Source organism: Nyctereutes procyonoides, unplaced genomic scaffold (assembly GCF_905146905.1).
Source record: "Nyctereutes procyonoides isolate TBG_1078 unplaced genomic scaffold, NYPRO_anot_genome, whole genome shotgun sequence".
NCBI lineage: Eukaryota > Metazoa > Chordata > Mammalia > Carnivora > Canidae > Nyctereutes > Nyctereutes procyonoides.
In genome coordinates, this window is record NW_026575044.1 from 46,087,289 (window position 1) to 46,101,999 (window position 14,711).

General features: G+C 38.3%; 1 protein-coding gene across 8 annotated transcripts in view; it reads left to right on the top strand.

The window, feature by feature from the left end:
* The window catches only part of ARHGAP28 (Rho GTPase activating protein 28), a 206,169-nt gene that overhangs the window by 13,055 nt on the left and 178,403 nt on the right, over positions 1–14,711 (top strand). The gene's annotated exons all lie outside the window — the stretch shown is intronic.

Sequence of the window (14,711 nt, forward strand, 5' to 3'; positions counted from 1 at the left end):
ATAAAGAAAGCAGTGAAACAAAGACAGAAACCTGGGAAGGGCAGAAACCAAATAGGGAAGAGCATTGGGATTAAGAGGCTGGGAGCCAGGGCTTTGCGTTAAGTTCAGAATGAGTGGACAACCATATCAGGAATAGCTAGATGACCAATAATGTCAAGACTGAATCACCCCTTAGGCCTGTAGGGTGGATAACAATGAAGATTATGGCTAGAGTAGGTTTAATGAGTTTATAGAGGTGGAGGCCAGTTTGCTGCAGGTTAAAAAATGAGTGTGAGGTGAGGAAATAGAGGCAGCAAGTAGAACCTACTATAAAAACTTAGCTTATGGGAAGGTGCAGAGAGAAAATAAGGCAGACTGAAGAGGAGGAGCTCATAAAACTTACCCAAAAAAGCTAAAGATTTGGTCAAAGTCAAGAAAGAAACCTAGAATTCTAAAGTGCAAGACTCAAACACATTTGGTCCTACTTAAAATCCTTTGATAATAACATTTTTGTGTACCGCATAAAACTTTATCCCTAGCCCCACAGCAGTTATAAGCATTGTTAGTACAGGAATATTCTCTGTTTTCTTCATTGCTGAATCCTTAACTATCTTCCCCTTCCCTGTCAAAAGGCCTGGCAATCAGCAGAGTTTTAACAAATGGTTGCTGATTGAAAGTAGTAAAGGCTGAAATGTGGACATGTGACCTTGGGTTGGGGAGCTACCAGGGAAGTCTTCAAGAATCGGAGCATCACTGCTCTTGTGAAGCCTTCTTCCCTGGCTACCTCTCCCTCACACCAAGTTGGTCATGTCCATTTTTGTGCCTTCTCTACCTCATACATTATTCTAGTATTGCACTTAACCCACAACTTCGTAGCAGTACTTCTATAGCTGACTTCTCTAAAGGCCAGGAGTTTGTTGATGCCTAGGGCCATACAGTCCTAGGCACTGTATATATGCTTATTGAGTAAATGAATCACTCATTCAGTAAATAATGATAATATCAAATATATGATGATATTTTCAGAATTCGCTATTATTTTTGAATTAGAAAAGTATTAGAAGTATTAGAAATCTTGGATTGGTATTCTGTTAGGGAATAGATGGTTCTGACCTTATATGCTACCTGCTTTCTCAGAATCCACTAAATTAGTCTTTATTCATAGTTTAACATATGCTCTTGGTAATATGCTATGAAATGAATAATAAATAAAAATCAAAACTGGTGACAGTTGTAAATGAGTATACCTTGACACATAAAACTTACAAAAGGATAGTGAATAGAAGGTAAATACCCTCCATTGTTTTAAAAAGTAAATTTTGCTTAATGGTTATCTATCTCACTCATTAAAACTAGAAGAATTCAAATTCCAATTTTCATAATAAACGTGAAGTTGAACAAACATCTGTTGAGCCTCTTGTGACATACACTGGTTTCTGGGAATACAAAAATGGTTAGTAGTCTTTCAGTGAGAATAGAGGACTGTTTAACAGTTTATTTCAGCTGCCTCTGAAGTGCAGCTCTGTGAGGACAGAAACACTGCCTCTAGCTCTGAATCCTCGCATTAGCCCACTGACCCAGTGTGGACACTCAATATTTGAGTGGTGAGAAAAATGTGTGGGGTGCTCCGGGAGAGCAGAGAAGGTGTAACTGCCACTTGAGGTTAGGTTGGTGAGAGTGATAGAGGGGTTAAGGAAAGCTTCTGGAGGAGTGGTTAACTAAATTAAGTCTCCAAGGAGGGGCACAAACTTCCAGTTATAAAATGAATAAGTTACAGAGATAAAAAAGTCCAGCACAGGAAATATACTCAAAATATTGTAATAATGTTATATGGTATCAATGGTGACTACACTTATGCGATGAGCATCTCATAATGTATAGAATTGTTGAATCAGTGTTTTGTACACCTGCAACTAATACAGCACTGTATGTCAACTAAACTTCAATAAAAAAAAGAAAAAAAGAATGTGCACAAATCACCAGGAGGAATGAGAGCAGGAAGTGTCTTTGGTGGAAGAGCAGGTGGGAAGAAAGGGTATAACAGTACACAGCCACTTTTGGGTAAAGTGAGACTAGCCAGGGATATAGAGACCACTCCATGTGCACTTTGGGTGAACCAGTGAGGGTCAGGCTGAACTCAGCTCACATCTTTTCTTCATTTGGAAAACGAAGGGATTTCACTGATGGGTTGACCTCCAGGGATTCTTTGAACATTTACATTCTGTTTTTCTCTCTTATTAAGTTGGAAATGACGGTAATTGGATAATCCTAGATTTTTAACCAAAACATGGCTTTTAGACCTGTACTAATTGCATAACAACACCTTTCCTCTTCTCATTTAATTTTGCTTGTTTAGTTGATCTCTCTCTTTACTGTCTGTTCAGTAAACATGGATTGTTGTCCAGTGTTAGTGGCCTCAATTACTTTAAGTAGAATTTGGTTTATTTCCACCAAGCTACCCAACCCAGGATATCAGCATATCAGTTAAAATATGAAAAATATTTCATTTGAAATATTTGAAAAATAGAGCATGTCTAGTAAGCAGAACTGATTTTTCGGTTGATCATAAATTGGTAGCCCAATTAATAGGAATTTGAAATACATCCAAGAGGTGTGTGAGCATGTTGTATATTTTCTGTGGTTTTTATAGTCCAACAAACACAGACTTTAAAGGAAAAAAATCTGATTTATTTGTTTCCTAATTTTCTGCTTTTGGTTTTTTTTTTTTTTTTTCTGGAGAACTAAGTCCCCTGACTGAGATATCTGACTTACTGCAAGAATGTATTTCTGAAGGAAATGGTATAGAGACTGGACAAGAGTTTTCTCTTCCTCAAGGAACCCCCCCCCTTTCTTTTCTCTCTTGTTACCTCACCCTTTTATCCATTACTATGGAGAGAAAATTATGTAATGACAGCGATCCTAAAAATCTTCAGTTTCTGAAGACATATCCCCAAATTTTTAAAATTCTTTAATAGCCACTTAAAAATTGAGGTATATTCAAATACAGTAAATGCACAGTTAAGTCTTCAGTTAGATGACTTTTGACCCTCTTATCTACCATCTAAAGGTATAGAGCATTTCCGTCACCCCCAGAATTTTCTTCATGCCCCTTCTTCAGTTACCTCCTCCCTGCCAGTTTCTGATTTCTATCACGATAGAGTAGTATTGCCTATTCTTGGAAGTCATATAAGCAGAATACTACAGTATAATTTTGTGTCTGCCTTCCTTTGGTCAGAGTAATGGTCAGAGATTCAAACACGTCATTCTGTCAGAGTCCAAAAGTGGTAATAACGTATGTAGACGCTTTTTTTTTTTAAATTGTACATGATTGTCATCCAGCTGGCTACAGTCATTGTCTGTTGCATATAAGAGGAAGTAGGCAAGAGAGCAGGTTTAGGTTAAAACCTATCACAGTATCAGAATCTAAAGACTCATCTTTCTGTGGTGGACCCAGGCAAAATTAGAATGTAAGCAGATTTATTTTTGGTTCCTGCTCACTTTACTTTCGCTTACTGGAGCCGTCCTTTTTCCTTCTAGTGCTCCCAGGTAGGAACCAGATGATTCAGTCAAGTGACAATTTGCTGAACATTTACGGTGTTTTACCTTTTCAACGCATATGTGGAATTTTAAAGAATGGTGAACTTCCAGATCTTATTCAGGGAATCCACAGGAGGGTTCTTTAGGCCAGAATTCACACAGCATAATGCACGTCATTTAGACTAGAGACTGGCAAAGTTTTGCTGCAGAAGGCCAGTATTTGCGGTTTGCTGACCATTTGCTGTTCTTCATCCAAAAGAACAAATTACTTGTGATATAAAATCCAATGAGTGTCTCTGTTGAGCATCTCAGAATGGAGAGATGGAATGAGTCTTTTCAAAGGTAGTAAAGTAAATGAAAGACTAAGCAGTTTGACAAGTCTTTTCAAGGGGAAAAGAAAATGTCAAAGCGCTCATGTTCACCACTGGCTCCAAGAAATGTGTATTCCTTAAGGATGCGTGACACAAGAAATTTTTCTGCACCTTTCTCACATTTTCTCCTTTGGCCAAGAGAATCTTTTGCCCTGCATCCAGGATTTATATGTAGTCTTTTGCAACCTTGTTGATGTTAGCGGACAAGCAGCAGTAAATAAATCAATAGATGTGACTGTGCTTTAATAAAACTTGATTTACAAAAACAGGCAGTGAGCTGGATGTGGCAGTACTCAGACCCCTGATGTAAACAGCTTCTTGTTTTGTGTATTTGTGAAACTTGCATATAAAACCCATCAAAAAAATATAGAGAATTAGTTCTTCAGAATATATAAAGTTGAAAGGGACCAGAGGTTACAATCTCTCATTTTTCAGTGAGGACACTGAATCTCAGGGTAATAACTGCTCAAGGTCACAGAGAGTCTCTGGAAGAGCCTGGACAATTCAAAACTTTCAAGTCTTTAGCTAGTGTTCTTTGCCTTATTCAGTTTATGATGGATATAAATCACATTGCCTCAAATATACTATTGGATTGACATTTGGGGAAACTGTCTTAGCTCACGTATTTTAAAGGCATAAAAGAGAGAAAAAGAATCAGTTTCTTTTAAAGCTAACATTCATTGAATGTCTTCTCATGAAGGCACTGTGAAGGATTGGAGCTAAATAAGACAGAGTCCCCACGCTTGAGGGACTGAAAAGGGAGGTCAAGGCAATTGAGACCCATGTCTCGTTTAGCTTTGTAGCCTCTGGAGATAACACAGGATTTGCTTCATAGAAGAAATGGTGTTTGAATTAGGCATGTGGATATATATTGTGTGATGTGGGTTTATTGGTGTGTAGATGGGGGTGGGGGGTCAAGAGATGATGTAGGAAGTCGTCAGTAATTCCGCTTGAATACATTGAGGATTGGTGAGGGAAGTAGTAGTAGATTCTATACATGTATTTGCAGGATTTTATTTGTGAGATGGGGTTGGCTCAATGAATGAGTTGTTGAAGAGATACCAATTGTTTCAGCCAAAGCAATGAAAAAATTAATAAAATTACTTCACTTTGGGAGGCTGTCTTCAACTCTTTATAAATACCATATAATTTATTGAGGTAAAGCATTAATTTTGAAAGAATCAGACTCAAACATACACTTTATTCTTTTGGAATTCTCAAAGAATTTATGTTGTCCCTCCCACCGCCCCGTCAAGTAACTGATAGTAACTAGCTTACACATTGGAAGTAGCTCGCTTAATAATAATCATAAACATATGCCAGAATCCTACTGGTTCAGCGAAAGTCCTGGTCTTCAGACTTCACACTTAGTAGAGCTTAGACAATTAGTAGAGCTTAGACATTATTATTCCCAAATAATTTGCCTTGCCATTCGATGACCCAGCTGAATATCGTGGATGGTAGAGTTTTAACAGATTGTGTACAGGAGGGTTGCAGGGCAGGTGGAGGGAGAAGATTTAGCTCTACAGTAATGAAACCCCAACCCCTGCAGGCATTTTGGTAATTCTATGAAGGCAAGAATGTTACTAAGAACAGATTTTGGAGGTCATCTCAGACTTGGTCAGCTGCAGTTAAGCCTATAGCTGCTGGTGTTATGGAATGCACCCCTCTTTGTTTTGGGAAAGTGATAAAGAGATTCAGTTACAGGTTTTCTGCCTTTCTGGAATGATGCTACCCCTAGAATAGGATTCTCCACATACCCAAGCATGATTGGACCTGAAATTCAGCAAGAATTCAATTAAATAATCCATCGGTATCTAATTTAGGGAACTCTTTTCCATTCAAGCTATCTTTTTTTTTTTCTGGTATTAGGATGAATTTACTTAAATCCAAATTACGAGTAGCTTTGTCAATTATTTGATGAACTATTGAAGTGAGGTAACTTTTTCAAAAACTGAACATATACAACATATATTGTCTTTTAATTTGGAATTACTTTCATTACAGATATTTATGTATTTGATTATTTATCTGAGAGAGAGAATGTATGAGAGAGCATGAGGGGGTTGCAGAGGGAAAGGGAAAAGCAGACTCTGTTGAGTAGGAAGCCTGACTCAATGTCAATGTGGGACTCAATCCCAGGACCCTGGGATCATGACCTGGGCAGATGCTTACCCAGCTGAGGCACCCAGGCACCCCTACTCACAGATATTTAAATGAAAACAAGTCTTTTTTTTAATAATAAATTTGTTTTTTATTGGTGTTCAATTTACCAACATACAGAATAACACCCAGTGCTCATCCCGTCAAGTGTCCCCCTCAGTGCCCGTCACCCACTCATCCCCACCCCCCGCCCTCCTCCCCTTCCACCACCCCTAGTTCGTTTCCCAGAGTTAGGAGTCTTTATGTTCTGTCTCCCTTTCTGATATTTCCCACACATTTCTTCTTCCTTCCCTTATATTCCCTTTCACTATTATTCATATTCCCCAAATGAATGAGAACATATAATGTTTGTCCTTCTCCGATTGACTTACTTCACTCAGCATAATACCCTCCAGTTCCATCCACGTTGAAGCAAATGGTGGGTATTTGTCATTTCTAATGGCTGAGTAATATTCCATTGTATACATAGACCACATCTTCTTTATCCATTCATCTTTCGATGGACACTGAGGCTCCTTCTACAGTTTGGCTATTGTGGACATTGCTGCTAGAAACATCGGGGTGCAGGTGTCCCAGCGTTTCATTGCATCTGCATCTTTGGGGTAAATCCCCAGCAGTGAAATTGCTGGGTCGTAGGGCAGGTCTATTTTTAACTCTTTGAGGAACCTCCACACAGTTTTCCAGAGTGGCTGCACCAGTTCACATTCCCACCAACAGTGTAAGAGGGTTCCCTTTTCTCCGCATCCTCTCCAACATTTGTTGTTTCCTGCCTTGTTAATTTTCCCCATTCTCACTGGTGTGAGGTGGTATCTCATTGTGGTTTTGATTTGTATTTCCCTGATGGCAAGTGATGCACAGCATTTTCGCATGTGCGTGTTGGCCATGTCTATGTCTTCCTCTGTGAGATTTCTGTTCATGTCTTTTGCCCATTTCATGATTGGATTGTTTGTTTCTATGGTGTTGAGTTTAATAAGTTCTTTATAGATCTTGGAAACTAGCCCTTTATCTGATACATCATTTGCAAGTATCTTCTCCCATCTGTAGGTTGTCTTTTAGTTTTGTTGACTGTGTCAAGAAGTGATGTATTTTCTTTCTTGTTACTTCTAACTTGGGGATTTGAGATGTATTTTTAAAAATATGTATATTTTTTATTGGAGTTCGATTTGCCAACATATAGTATAATACCCAGTGCTCATCCTGTCAAGTGTCCCCCTTGGTGCCCGTCACCCAGTCAACCCAACCCCCTGCCCACCTCCCTTTCCACCACCCCTTGTTCATTTCCCAGAGTTAGGAGTCTCTCATGTTTTGTCACCCTCACTAATATTTCCCACTCATTTTCTCTCCTTTTCCCTATAATCCCTTTCACTAGATGTATTTTTAAAAAGAACTATTTTTTATCATGTAATTCTTAGCTCTTTCAAGTCACAGAACTCTTTGAGAATCTAATAAAAGGTTCAGGCCCCTTTGAAAAGTACACATATGTATGTTGTACAGATTTGCATGCATTTTTATGCAATTCATGAAGCACAGGTTAAAAAGATGTTGGTCAAATTAGTATTTAAAATTTCCTTTTTTCCTCTATCTTTACATTACATAGCTGTCATGACCATTTTTATACCCCAGGAGATCTGTGTTTCCCTAGTACCTAGAGATGCGCTTTGACCAAGTGGAAGACAGATTGACTGTTAAAATGGCACATGGCAAACCTCAGTACTGACTAGATGCCTGCCATGTGAGAGGCTGCCATTCTGTTCTGTTTCTCTAGAATCAGGATACTTCTGGGTGGCATTGCCATGATGGGCGGGGTCTGTGCCTCAGGCATTATGGGCTAATATGAGAAAGCTGACTGGGCAGAGCCTTGAGTGCCTGGGTTTACACTTTAATACCTGTATGAATAGGATATTTCTGTTCTCAGGAGTGAAAAATGTTGGCATCAACATTAATGAGATCATGGGACAAGAAGGTGCTGACTTTTAGCTGCTTTTGAAGGAAGGTGTAGAGGAAGTGGAAGCCTCTCAGTATTTCACACACGAAGGGTGGAAATTATATGAATGGTTGTCTAATAGGAAGGTAAAATAATCCTTTGACCCACACACCCACAGTCCCAGGCCCTTTAACTTATTAAGAGTCTGCTCTTGGGATGCCTGAGTGGCTCAGTGGTTGAGCCTCTGCCTCCAGCTCAGATCGTGATCCCGGGGTCCTGGGGAGCCTGCTTCTCCCTCTGCCTGTGTGTCTCTGCCTCTCTCTCTCTGTGTTTCTCATGAGTAAATAAATAAAATCTGGAAAAAAAAAAAGAGTCTGCTCTGTATTCCTAGGACTTTTCTCGGATCCCTGGGCAGGTCTGTGATCTGTATATGAGACCCCCAGTCCCTAGTCTTGTGTGCCAAGTTAGTCAGAAATGTTTGTTTACGCAAATGAAGCATTTCTGAGATTAGGGATAAAGCTTTTAATGCATCTGTAGTCAATATAATCATAACAACATGAGGCAAAAATGTTTGAGCTAAAAGTCAATCAGAGCAAACAGCTGATATGATCTGTTTGTACATTATCTATTCAATAGGCCACACTACACTGAAAATAGAGATTGAAGAAAGGTTAACTGAAGTCTGAGTAGTAAATTAGTAGTGAGTCTTTCTAGGAAAGTTAGAGATAAACACTCCTACAAACATTCCTTGGTAGCATTGTCTGACAGATTTCTGGACTGGACAGGTATTCCTCTTCCGGGTTTTATATGTGGTGTTGATTCTATACATCTTGTTCATCAAGCAGTTTATAAGACATTTGAGGTCCCAAGGGTCCTTAGAGAACATCTAACCTTTCTTTTTCAGTGAGAACGAAGATGTTAAGCAACTTACGCTTTCGATATTCTAATATTTCTCCACCCTCATTTTATGGGAAGGATTCATTATTACATTGTCTTGTATTATCCTCTTGTCATTCCTTCCCATGTCATATGTGGCATCATAACATAATATTCCTTTATCCACAGACTATCAGATGTTATGTGTGAAACCAAACATGGGTTTTTGTGGGGATGTTTGGCATCCATTGATTTAGGAATTAACTCCTCAGATGTTGGGATAGAAGGCATATTTAGAGTAGTGGGATAAGCCTGCACTTTGAAAAGCAGTATTTTAATGCTGGAGGACAGACTTATTTGGTACTAACAGTTTATTCTTAAGTAGCAGTTGAGGTGTACATAGCTTCAAAGATGAAACCTCAGTGCACATTTAAAGTTCAGTGATGACCTCAGGGAGGAAAAAGTGATATTTTAAAACTGTCATTTTAATTTTTTAAAATTTTGTTTTCCAGTTTTATTGAGAGAGAATTTACATACAGCAGTGTGTAAGGTGTGTATAGCTTGATAATTTGACTTACCTATACCGTGAAATAATTATCACAAGTTTAGCTAACTTCCATCCTCTTGTGTAGATAAAAAAGAAAATGAAAAACATTATTGTTTTCAAAAATGCCTTTTCTGATTAACTTCAGCCCAGTTCTCTTTTCTGGGTTCCTTCTTCTGTCAATTGGACTTTTCTGTTTGGAGAAGGCAACTTAAACTCATCATGTCCTTGAAGATGCCCTGCCCTCTCTCATCTCTGAGTCTGTATACACAATAATAAATCCTAATGTTTATTTCGTACTTCCTTTAAAACTGGCATGGGTCCAAGGGCTTTTATGTGTATTAAAGCCACAGGGTTTTACTCCTAAGAAGTAGATACTATTTAGATTGGGAAATGACACAGAGGGTAAGTAATTTGCCCAAGCCAAATATGTAGCGGCCTTGCTCCAAAATCTCTGCTGCTGCTGCTTTTTTGAAAATTGTGGTAAAAATGTACATAACAGAGCCTGTGCTTAACTCTGCCCCCTTTTTACACATCCTGCTTCCCTTCCAGAAGAGCCTTCTCCCCATTCTTCTTTACCCAGTTAAGGCTTATTATCCTTGGTTGTCATTGGGTCACAGGTTTCATTGTCTTGAAAGGCTGCCCTAATACCATTTCTTTTCCATCTGGCAACAGTTTATCTTCTCTGTGCTCCCATGACCCAGGCCCACAACAACCCTCAATTTATTATTTCCAAATAATTATGATGTTGCTCTGTAGCTGCCCCCTGCCGCCACACTGGTCTGCAGTTTTCCTAAGAGCTGGAGCCATTATTCTTATAATCTCAGTACCTAGCAACATGTCTTGTAAATGATTATGGAGTGGAGGGAAGGAGACAATGTACGAACTTTCTTCTCCAAAATTGTAAGACAAAATAATTGACTCTGGTTAAAATTGATCACAGAAGACAGTTTCTCATAAAATAAGAAATAGAAAATGAAACCCTGAAGAAACACAGGGAAATGATAATCAAGGTCAGGTTCCACATGGTTAGTTGCTTATATTTTCACTTTGTCAGATTTTATCTCATTAAACACACACACACACCCAAAAACACAACAATCCCAGGCTGTGAATTGTGAATGAGAAAGGAGATGCTTTTATTTTTCACACTGTAAAACTAAAATTTCCATGACCTTCTTGTGAGGTCCCTCTTCTTGGAGATAATGTCTCCTGTTAAAATGCAGCACCTAATTTAGGGCTCAGTAGCTTGGGATGATTTCAGAGGATGTCATAGATACACACATACTCTACTGGGGTGTCTGGAATCCACTGGTTCTCTTTGGGGGTGGTCCACCCTAGATGACACTGCCAGATTTAGTAAGTGCAGCAGCATCATAGAGTGATTATAAAATACTAGAGTACTATCTCTCTATAATTGTGTAAATCATACATTTTGTTCTTTACTATTCTTTCCTGATTTTAGCTTGATTTTCTGTCCTTGAAATTCTCTAGGGTTATGAAGTTAATTGTCAATTGCAAAGACAAGAAGCCAGTCTTCTATTATAAGAAATAGCGAAGTCCCTTCCATGACTTTGGAAGACATGTTCCAAGACATGCCTCCAAAACTTAAAAAAAAAAAAAAAATCCAGGCATCTGGCAAATCCAACTTCATAAAATAGTATTTAATTAGAAAGGAAGGGAAAAAAAAGAAAGAGAGCTACATTTTCAGAACAGACCAATTTGATTATATTTTAACTATTAGATAGATTAATTTTCAGGGTGGTCATTCTTTATTGTAAGCATTTAATTGACATTAAATCATATTAAAAATTTAATTTTAGCTCCCCTTACAAATTGGCTAAAGCCCATTCACCCTTGGTAGACTAATAAGATTTCTATCCAGCCATGCTTTTTATTAATCCTTATTACTACTCTTGGAAGGAAAACATAAGTGGGGCCAAATGGAATTCTTTCCCTACTGAGTTCAACAACCACTGTTTCTGGAACTATTTTTAAAGATTATGAGCATTATCATATATTATTGGGTCTTCAGACCCAAATTCAAGCCAAGGAGCAGTACAGACCTTTCTACCTATTCTGACTGTATCACTGACATCACACATCAGTAAAGTACTGGTGCTTAACTTTCAGATTTCCTTCTGAGCTTACTCTTGATCATTGTTCTCTAGCTTGCTCTCTTTCAATCTTTTCTGTCTACACCCGAGACCATTTGTGTCTTCCATCAACACAGGCCTCATGCAGTATAACAAAGGTTCCAGGCTCAGCAAAACCAATTGCCTAATCCACTTCAGCAGCTGCACAAAGAGGACCATGTCTAAGCAGAAAGGACTGCTGTGAGATGGGCCCTGGAAGTTTCTCATCAGGCGTGAGGTCAGTTCTTAGTCTGGGATTGCTGTGTAGCGACACGCTGGCTTTGCTCCTCTCAGCTGAAGAGAACAGATAGGTAACAATGAGGTTACATCTCTGGTCACAGTTCAGGAATGCAGAGGTTAGGTTCCTAAGAAATGCAGTCAGTAATGTTACACCAAGTTACAGGTTTATTTTTTTCCTCTTTATGTGCTTGTAATCATTCTACTTACTTTTGTCTTCAACCCGTTGACTGATGACTTTTTCTGTTGTTGCTATAACACTATACATGAGAATAAAGATGAGGTAAAAATAGGACCTCAGATCTTTCCTAATATATCAGTAGGTTTTGTGTCTTACAGAAATGTCAGTTAAGTGATTTTGAATCTAGGCTATAATTTGAGAGGGGATAGAGAAATAAGGAACTTGTACTTGTGTGCCCAGTGGGCAGTAGTACCAGTGAGCTTATTTTGTACTTTTGTTTCTTTTTGAAGGAATTAGTCTTTGAAAGGGACTATTAGATATACTGCTTATTTTCAGTACAATATTAAAATTGTAAAAGCTTAAGGTAAAACTATTAGTTTGACATGAGAATGATTACTCTTGTCTAATTAAAAATAATTTCCTTCAAATTAGCCTTAAAATTTTTTTTAGGTGTTCCTGTGTTATCTAATGCAAAGTGATAGTAAGAACAAGTATTATGTTTTCAGTGAGACATAATTGAGATCAACTATATATATATTTTTTTCCTCTGTTCCCTACCTTTATATGTGATTCATGGGGATAATGTAATCTTATGATTTACTCTTATATAGTAAAGTTTCAGCTTATTCTACAACTGCAGACCACAACTGAAAGAACATAATATGGAAAACCTCACATGGTAAGAGGTTTGATTTGAAATTGACTTTTAAGAATTATTCTTAATAAGACATAGTTTAAAATTAAATGAAAAGGCAATATTTGAAGGAATGGAATTGAATGAGTTGAGACATCTTATTTTTGTTGCTGTTTTTTGTATTCTGATGATCTTCTCAGAGGTGTGGCTATTGCATCTTTCTTAGTCCGTGATCAAGTTTCATCTTGAAACATTTTGCTCAAGCATACTGATTTTTGTCCTAGTAGATACTGTCTTTGTTCATAAAAGACAAAGTGGTTGCTGAAATTCTTACAGCAGTCTGATTGTACAAAGATGACACAAAGAACCATGCTCACTTTTCATGATTAAGATTCAGTCACATTTGGTCTAAATTAGCAAACTTGTGCTTATCTTAAGTATCACACCAATAGCTCTAAAATATATGACACAATTGATTCTCTGCAATGATTTTATCTTTGTTCTTGATGTCTATTTACCTCAAATGAGACCATTTTCATGAAGGAACAAGGTAACATAATTAGGAAGAAATGGCTGTTTAAAACATTGTTATAGAATGAAATGTAAATTTTATCTTTGGCCAGGTGACTCTGAAACTGTAATAACTTTTCTTACATCTTTAGTGAACTCCACTTCCTTCTATTAAATGTGATCTTTAGACCTTATTGCCATTTCTTCCAAAAAGGTAGCACACATCCAAACAGCTTTTAAAGAGGAGCCTTTAATGATATGTCATTATCATAGTATATAAACTTGTCTTTGGATAACAGACCATGGTAGGAGCTAAAACATGGTAGGAATTACATTGTAGGAAAATTAAAGATGAATAAAGTTCTGTGCTGAGTATCACAGTCAGGGTAAGCTTAAATACCAAGATTTGAAGAATCTGTGGTGGCTAAGAGAACGTTGTCAGAACTTTCGAATCACTAAGCCAGAGACAGTAGGCAGTTGTTTCCCTCATACAATTCACACTGGCATGGGGCAACTTTTCAGAACTAGTGATGGTTGTATCCTCCACCATCTGTAACTTTGTGGACTAAGATAACAGTAAAGTAATGGAATCCAATGCTTCAGAGCAAGGGCAGGAATTTTCTCCCTTCCTTCTGTAGGTCAGTTTCCTAAGGATCTTCATAAGCAATAGGGTAAATTAAACCCAGAGGCCAGGAAACATTATTTGCTAGCTGGTTTTCCAAAAAAAAGACTGTACCTCTGAGTAGATAGATGAATCTGATCCATAGTGAAGGCAGTCAGAGAGTTTGTGTAAGGGGATCAAAAGTAGGCAATTTTTCAGAAAAATAGTAAAGCAATATGGAGAAAATATAGGCCTACTAAAGCAACTACTGAATCAGAAGCATTATGGGAAGTGTAAAGTGAGAGTAAGCTTGAATAATGGCTTGTTTCCAAAAAGTGACAGTGGAATCCTTAAGGATAGGGTGGTTATTATAGACTAGAAAGTACTGGAGGAGAGGTAGTGATTAGGCAGAAAGACTAGAGGAAAATGAAATGTTTTAAGGAAGGAACAGAGAAATGGAAAGCAGTACCATTGAACTCACAATGGTAAAAACAAAAACAAAACCCTGATTTTAGGATAAGGAAAAGAAAAAATCAGAGTTATTGGGGATCCCTGGGTGGCACAGCGGTTTGGCGCCTGCCTTTGGCCCAGGGCGCGATCCTGGAGACCCGGGATCGAGTCCCACGTCGGGCTCCCGGTGCATGGAGCCTGCTTCTCCCTCTTCCTGTGTCTCTGCCTCTCTCTCTCTCTCTCTCTCTGTGACTATCATAAAAAAAAATCAGAGTTATTAAAGCCAAATGCAGCAAACCAGCTTTTGTGCAGATTGAATCTGAGAAGATGAATAAAAGACTATTTATTTATTTATAAAATGTAGGCTTCATGCCTAGCATGGAGCTCAATGCAGCCAGGGATCAGGACCTTAGCTGAGATCAAGTCAGATGCCCAACTGACTGAGCCACCCAGGTGCTCCTAAAAGACCATTTAAGATTCATATGTGTGTGGGTGGCACCTGGATGGCAAGTTGGTTAAGTATCTGACTTTGGCTCAGGTCATGATTCTGGGGTCCTGGGATCAAGCCC